Here is a 6721-nt window from a genome sequence, read left to right on the forward strand (position 1 = left end):
GCAAGGAGGCTTATCTTGTGCAGCCACAGAGGGTGGAACTGTGACCTCTACATGGAAATTCGAGATGATTCCTATTCAGTATAAGGAGAAAGTATGATGCCATGGATAAGTACAGGGTGTTTGACATTCAAGACGGACTTGAGTTTGACTCCATTACTCACTGCCATGTGAACTTGGGCAAGTCACCTGAGCTCTATAAAACTCATGTCCCACAAATTTAAACCATGTAAGGTTAATCTGAGGATTAGAGGTAATGTGCATTTAGTATACGGGTTGGTACATAGTAAGGGCGAAAAAAATGTTCACTATTATTTTTAACACTAGATTATGGCTGTCCATAATCTAGTGTTAAAGAGCCATGTTGGATATTCAAACAGAGGTGGGATACCCATCTGTCCAATATGTGGTGGAGGCAAACAGCGGTTGAACCAGGTGATCTAGAAGTCACAGTATAGGGAAAAGGTGAGACAGAATTCGAAGTCCTGGACAAAAGACCTTGCTCCATTGCTTAGTAGCTGAGGCATAAGGAGAGATGACTTACTCTTGCTGAGCCTCAGTGCCTACTTTGTGAAATAGAGATACTAACAATGCACTCCTCACTGGACTATTGGGAGGGAGAAAAGAGATTTTGGATACATAAACTCTCAATATAACTGCAAAACTTTCCATCATTAATTTTATGATTATCATTCCAACTCTGATGAGATGACTCTCCTGGGGTTGTATGTAGTAGAAAATAAATTGTGCTTCTGATAAAACTGCTGTCATCCAGCCTCCACTGCCTTTCAAAGCAGTCACTGTATTTTATAGCTGTTTAAAGAGAGCCAGCCAGGATGACCAGCACACGCCTGGAGTTTGGAGGGGCTTAGGACGCTGCCTGTGGAACTGTCTTTCATCTCCCAGGAATGTCTGTGGTATTTACAAGCAGACAGTGGCTCATCTCCAGGACTGGGTCAGGGTCTGTGAAGACCCTTCCCCAGTCCCCCCACCTCTGGGTGTAGGGCACTCACAGGTTTTGGACAGCTGACCCTCTGGGCTGGAATGCAGTAAGCTTGGCCTGACATATCTTCCATCATTTTCCTTGGGCAAGGAAAGATCCCAGAGAAGCAGCCTGCACTCATCCGTCTGATCTCAGCTATCCTGGTGTCTTTGGGGTTTTATCTCTTCACTGATTGCAGCAACTGACTGGTGCCCTTCACTCAAATGCCCATTACATGAGGCCAGACATTCCTGGTCCTCACTGCACAGACTTCCATCCATCTCTAAAGAATGGACAGGAAAGGCATTCGGGGGAAGGGGTGGCTTGTAGCAGCTTCATCCCATAAATTCTAATTAGGTACCTTTTTAGACAATTTTACCTTTCCTTCACTGAAGACTTGAAATTCAGAACTGGGCAGCTGAAAGCCAGGTAGACCTGATCATAAATACTGGTGCTGGCATTTATTATGAGACATAAAGCAAACTGTTATGTTGATTAAATGACATCATGTAGGTTAGGGCCTTAGCCCACTGCCCTGGACATAGTGAACATTCTACTAGAGTTATCTGTTACTTAGCTATTGCACTAGCTGCCTGATCTTAGGTAGCTTGCTTTGTTTTTCTGAGCCTTCATTTCCTTATTTGGAAAAGGGGGGCATCTGTAAAAGGTGTTTGAGAAGGAAGCTAGAGGTTTCACACTCAGAGCAGGCTGGGTTCATTTTCTACTTCTTTCACTTAGTAAAGAGTGTTTCCTGGGCACGTTGTTTAATGGTTCAGTGGCTCTGAGCTTCAGATTCCTTATCTGTAAAATACAAAGAATAATACCCATTTTTCAAGGTTGCTGGGAGAATTAGAGGTAATATTTGGAAAGTATCTAGCATAAAGAGCAACTATGATCATTTGTCATGGGTGACTGGCAGAGTGACTGCAATAATTTTGAATGGCAGCCATTCAAATCTGGTGTCTGAAGCCATTGCTTTCCTCAAAGTGTGGAAGATGGTAATCTCCAGCCAGCATTGCAATCGGCAGGCATTGAGACAGACACTATGGATGCCGCTGATGAGCCATGTAAATTAAATCAAACCAGGCTCAAATTATACAGACAGCCACAAAGTGCTTTTGTGGGAGAGATGAACACTCTCCCATCTATCCTTCCAGCCGCTGCCTGCCCTGGCTTAGGAGATGGGTATTCCTTTAGAACAGAGCTCACAGAATAGACAAAGTAAAATGGATTCTCAGCCTGTAGTTTTCACCCCTTCCTCCACTCCACATTTTCCCTGGTCTTTCATCACCTGAAAGCAGCTATGTCACATGACTCCCTGCTCGAAGAGCACAATGGATCCCTAATATCTCCCAAATAAAGTTCAAATTGAAAGCATAAAGTTAAGGTCTTCTAGAATTTTCCATGAGTTATCTTGAGGAGAGCTCTTGGAATAGTAGGAGCGGGGTCTCCAGACTAGAGGTCAAGGACGTCTAGCTCAAGCCTGGCCCATGCCATGTAGTGCCTAAGTTGTGTGGAACAAATTTCCTAGAAGGCACTAGGAGATGAGACATGTGCACCTGCACATGTTACTTCAGCTAATTCTTACAACAACCCTATGAGGAACATATTATAGTCTCTGTTTTACAGACATGGAGACAAGCTCAAGATCAAGCCACATAGATGACTCTCTGAGCTCATTTCTTTGTGTGTCAAATAGGGATCCTCAGAATGCGTCCCACGGGAAGCATGAGGACGTCCCCAAACATTGTGGGTAAGGTACAAGGCTTCTGCCAACATTAACTTGGCTTGAGTGTTGGTACTATTTCTAGCCTCATCTTCTTTTCTTCTAGATCTATAGCTAAGCTATAGAGACCGGAATGGTGTCTGGAACAAGTCTGGTGTCAATAAAAATTTACAGATTTTTTTTGAGCCTGGACTCATCACCAGGTTCCCATCACAAAGTAAGGGACAGGCAAGCTCCCACCAGCTTCAACTAGAGCAGGCTTCCCCATTATACATTCTCAGAGTCCCACTGCATTTGTCATAGAGCTCTTATAACTATACATATTAGGAATATGAAGGCTGTAGAATTCATGAGGGCAAGAATTATGTCTCATTTGCTCATCACTGTATCCTCAGTGGGGCTGATTTGTATTTATCGAACGAATAGGATGAATAGGTCTGTTTCACATGGCAGCAGTGTGATTGCAGTGTGAAGGAGCAGTTGAGAGAAGCCAGCTAAGAACACAGTGCTGAAGCTCAGAACCTGCTGGCCAGGGTTTAACTCAGAACAGCGATAGGACTAAGGTAAGAGCAGTAGTTACGCACTCTGGGGAGAGCAAAGGACCTGAGTTCAAGTTCCACCTCTGCCCCAGCTCACCTTGCATGAGCTTGGGAGGTGCCATCTCCTTTCTGGCTCATGTCTTCCTTGCCTGAGATGTGTGCACAGGAGATTAGGAGAGCTCGCCACATGCTTCCAAATCTGCTATTCTCGTTTCTGCACTGGCTGATTACTCTTGCTCCAACATATTTCTTTTAACAACAGTTTTATTTTATTTTATTTTACTTTATTTTATTTTTAACATTCTAAGATGTTGTTATGGGGTGGTGGGAGAGAGGCACAGCTGGCCCTCGGCTCTTGTCTCAGGACCCTGGGATGCTCTCCCTTGCTGGCCTGGTTGTGTGGGTGGGGGCGGGGGATAAGCCAATGGCCCCCAACTCAGGACCCTGGGCAGCTGACTCTTTTGCTTGCCTGGTTGTGTGTCTACTCCAACTTTTAAGGACATTTTGAAATAGCTGAAATTCTAGTATAAATATTAGAATATTGGAGACATCTACTGAGAGTATAATACATGTTGACCAGCTCCTACCTCAGAATGGTGCAAAGACTTAGGTAATTCAAAAGGGAAGAGAGGCCCTAAACGTTACTAGAGTTAGGTTTTTAATGCTCTCAGAAGGGATTCTCAAGTACGCTCTCTCTCTCTCTCTCTCTCACACACACACACACACACACACACACACACACACACACACACACACACACACACACACACACACACACACACACACACACACACACACACACACACACACACACACACACACACACACACACACACACACACCCCAAGCTAATCCTGCTACTCATCTCGACCAAAAAAAGAAAAAAAGAAAAAAGCGGACAGTGTGTTGGGAAAGGAATTTGCCATTTTTCTATTCTACCTACTTCCTACTCTCCAGATTTTTCTTTGTTCAAAGCCTTGACCAACTGAGCACTAAGCACCACTTCATCAAAATCACCTGCAGCGGTGATTACAAATTCGTTAAAATGCAGATTTCTAGGCTCCCAGGCAGAACTTCTAAATCAGATCTTTTTTCACATATTCCTGACTCCCCCCCCCCCCTTATGCTTACTAAGTTTTGAGACTCACTGTGCAAATGTTTAGCACAGTTTGGGAACTGTTCAAATATGCCAGGCACCTTATAGCCATATAGCAGCTGGGAACATATGAAATTGCCAATATTCTACCATTTTTGACCTTCAAAAATGGCAATTTCATATGGTTCAACCTAATCCATTGGCTTATTTGATTTAAACCTCACCACACTTTCCAAGTCGACATGAGGCTCCAAGGAGCTACGCCACTTGCTGAAGGACACACCACACAGGTGGGATTTGAATTCAGGCCTGTCTGACTCCACAGCCCTCATTCCTCCCTCTGTTCCCGAACATTTGCCGCTGTTCCTCAGGACAGCTAAAACACCAGACACATGGGCACTGTTTCAGTCACAGTGTCCTAGTTTGGGCGCCACCTCTGGCTCAAATCGGAGCCATGAGTTTGTCCCTTGAGGCCTGGGCTGTGTGCGTGGGTTTTCAGAAAGCTTTGTTTCTTGTCAAAAACTAAACTGATGTTTTTCCTGGAATGGCTTTTGGAAGGGAGCATGAGTGCTGATTAAATATGAAGTGGCTTGAAACCTAAGTGTCTCTCCGGGTAACGTGACGTTTGCTCCTAATCAGGGAGGGGTGCCAAGGGGCTGTCTCCTCGGGGTTATTCACGTGTCCAGGTCTCCAACCCACTTTGGAAGCTGTTGTAGTGACCCTCTTTGGGTTTAATGCCTCCCTCCCCCTCAAGGGATCCGTGTCCTGAAGTGGCCTGAGGGCTGGGATCAGCTCTGCAGACTGAACCCCAAGCTGGCCATGCCCAGAGGAGGAGGCCAGAGACTTCAGACACACATTCCCCTGCCACCTTAGCTTGGAGGTGGGGGACCCCAGCCTGTGAAGCTGTGGAAGGAATCCTGGAGCAGGTAGAGGGAAGAAATGGAACACTGTCTAGGAGGCCTCCTACATTCATCTATCTTCTCTTTGAATTCCTCTAAGACCTCTCAATACACTCATTCTTGTTGCTATTTTATAAATTATATCATTTATAAATTTATAATTTTTATTTTATAAAAGACCCAGAGAAGATAGTACTTTTTCCAAGTTCACACAGAATTTGAACCTAGGCTTGTCTGATTCCAAAGCCCCTCTTCATTTTAGGAAGGAAGGAGAGGCAGAAGGGAAAGGGGACTTAATTTATGCCAAGCATTGTGCTAGGTGTCTTCCTCTCTATTATCTTTCTTATTCCTTCTACCACTCCCATGAGGAAGGAATCATTATGCCCATTTCACAGGTAAGAAAACCGAGGTCCAGGGTATTGGTGTGTTTGCCCAAGGTCATGTGGGTAATAAATAGCAGATCCAGGAGACAGCCCAGGCTGGTTCTCATTTCTCACTCCTTCATGCTGCCTCTTTGATAATAAGTCCCAAAGGCTGGGTTTCTTCCTAATCCTGCCATTCAACCTCACTTTCCCCTTCTGTATCATGAAAAGGTCTCAAGTGTCTCCCAGGTTTACAAATGTGATACAACAGAGGCCCATCAGAACCTGGCTCTGCATTAAATTATGAAATATTAATAACATTGCTAGCCCCTTTGCTGTCTTTGTAGTGTCTCAAAAGACACTAAAAGAGTTAACGTCATTCCCTAAGGAGAGGTGGGGAGGGGGACTGGGAGGGACAATGTGGAAAGAGGTAAGAAGCTTCAAGAAACCCTTGGAAAGTCCCTGAAATAGCTCATGTGTCCATCTCACTCAAGCAGATCAGAAAACATGTCAGCAATATAGGGCTGGTGTGGAGGGCTTCTGAGCTTGTTTAGAAGCAGGGTGATATTTTCGGCCCACTTGCCTGTAGCAAATGTACTCCAGGTCATGACCCACAATTTCTTCATCCTATTCCATCCTTCTCCAACCCCCCACACCCCCACCCCCAGGTCATATCTGCAAGAGTCAAGGCTTCACAACCCCTTGCAAACATTCCATCCTGGGGCTACCAGTCGCAGTAGAGGCTATGCTAGACTAACCCAGAAAACAAAGGAACTAACTAGTATGTTGCTGTCCAACTATATGCCAGGCGCATATTCGATAATAAAAGTAATCCATAGTACAGTATGTTTTTCACATAATAGCAAGAAAAAATAACAATAAAAAGGAAATAAGGATAATAAGAATAGTGGTAATAGTAACCAATATTTGGGGAGTGCTTTCTTGTCCCTTTACGTGCATTATGTTGATCCTTACAACAGATAGATAAAATATTTACTATAACTGTGCCCATTTCACCAATACAGCCCTTTGAGGCTCAGAGAGATTGAGTAACATACAAAATCACACCCAGGTAACTGGCAGAATGGGAATATGAACCTAGGCCTGTTTGACCTGAAAA

Source organism: Cynocephalus volans, chromosome 8, assembly GCF_027409185.1.
Source record: "Cynocephalus volans isolate mCynVol1 chromosome 8, mCynVol1.pri, whole genome shotgun sequence".
In the NCBI taxonomy this organism is placed as follows: Eukaryota; Metazoa; Chordata; class Mammalia; order Dermoptera; family Cynocephalidae; genus Cynocephalus; species Cynocephalus volans.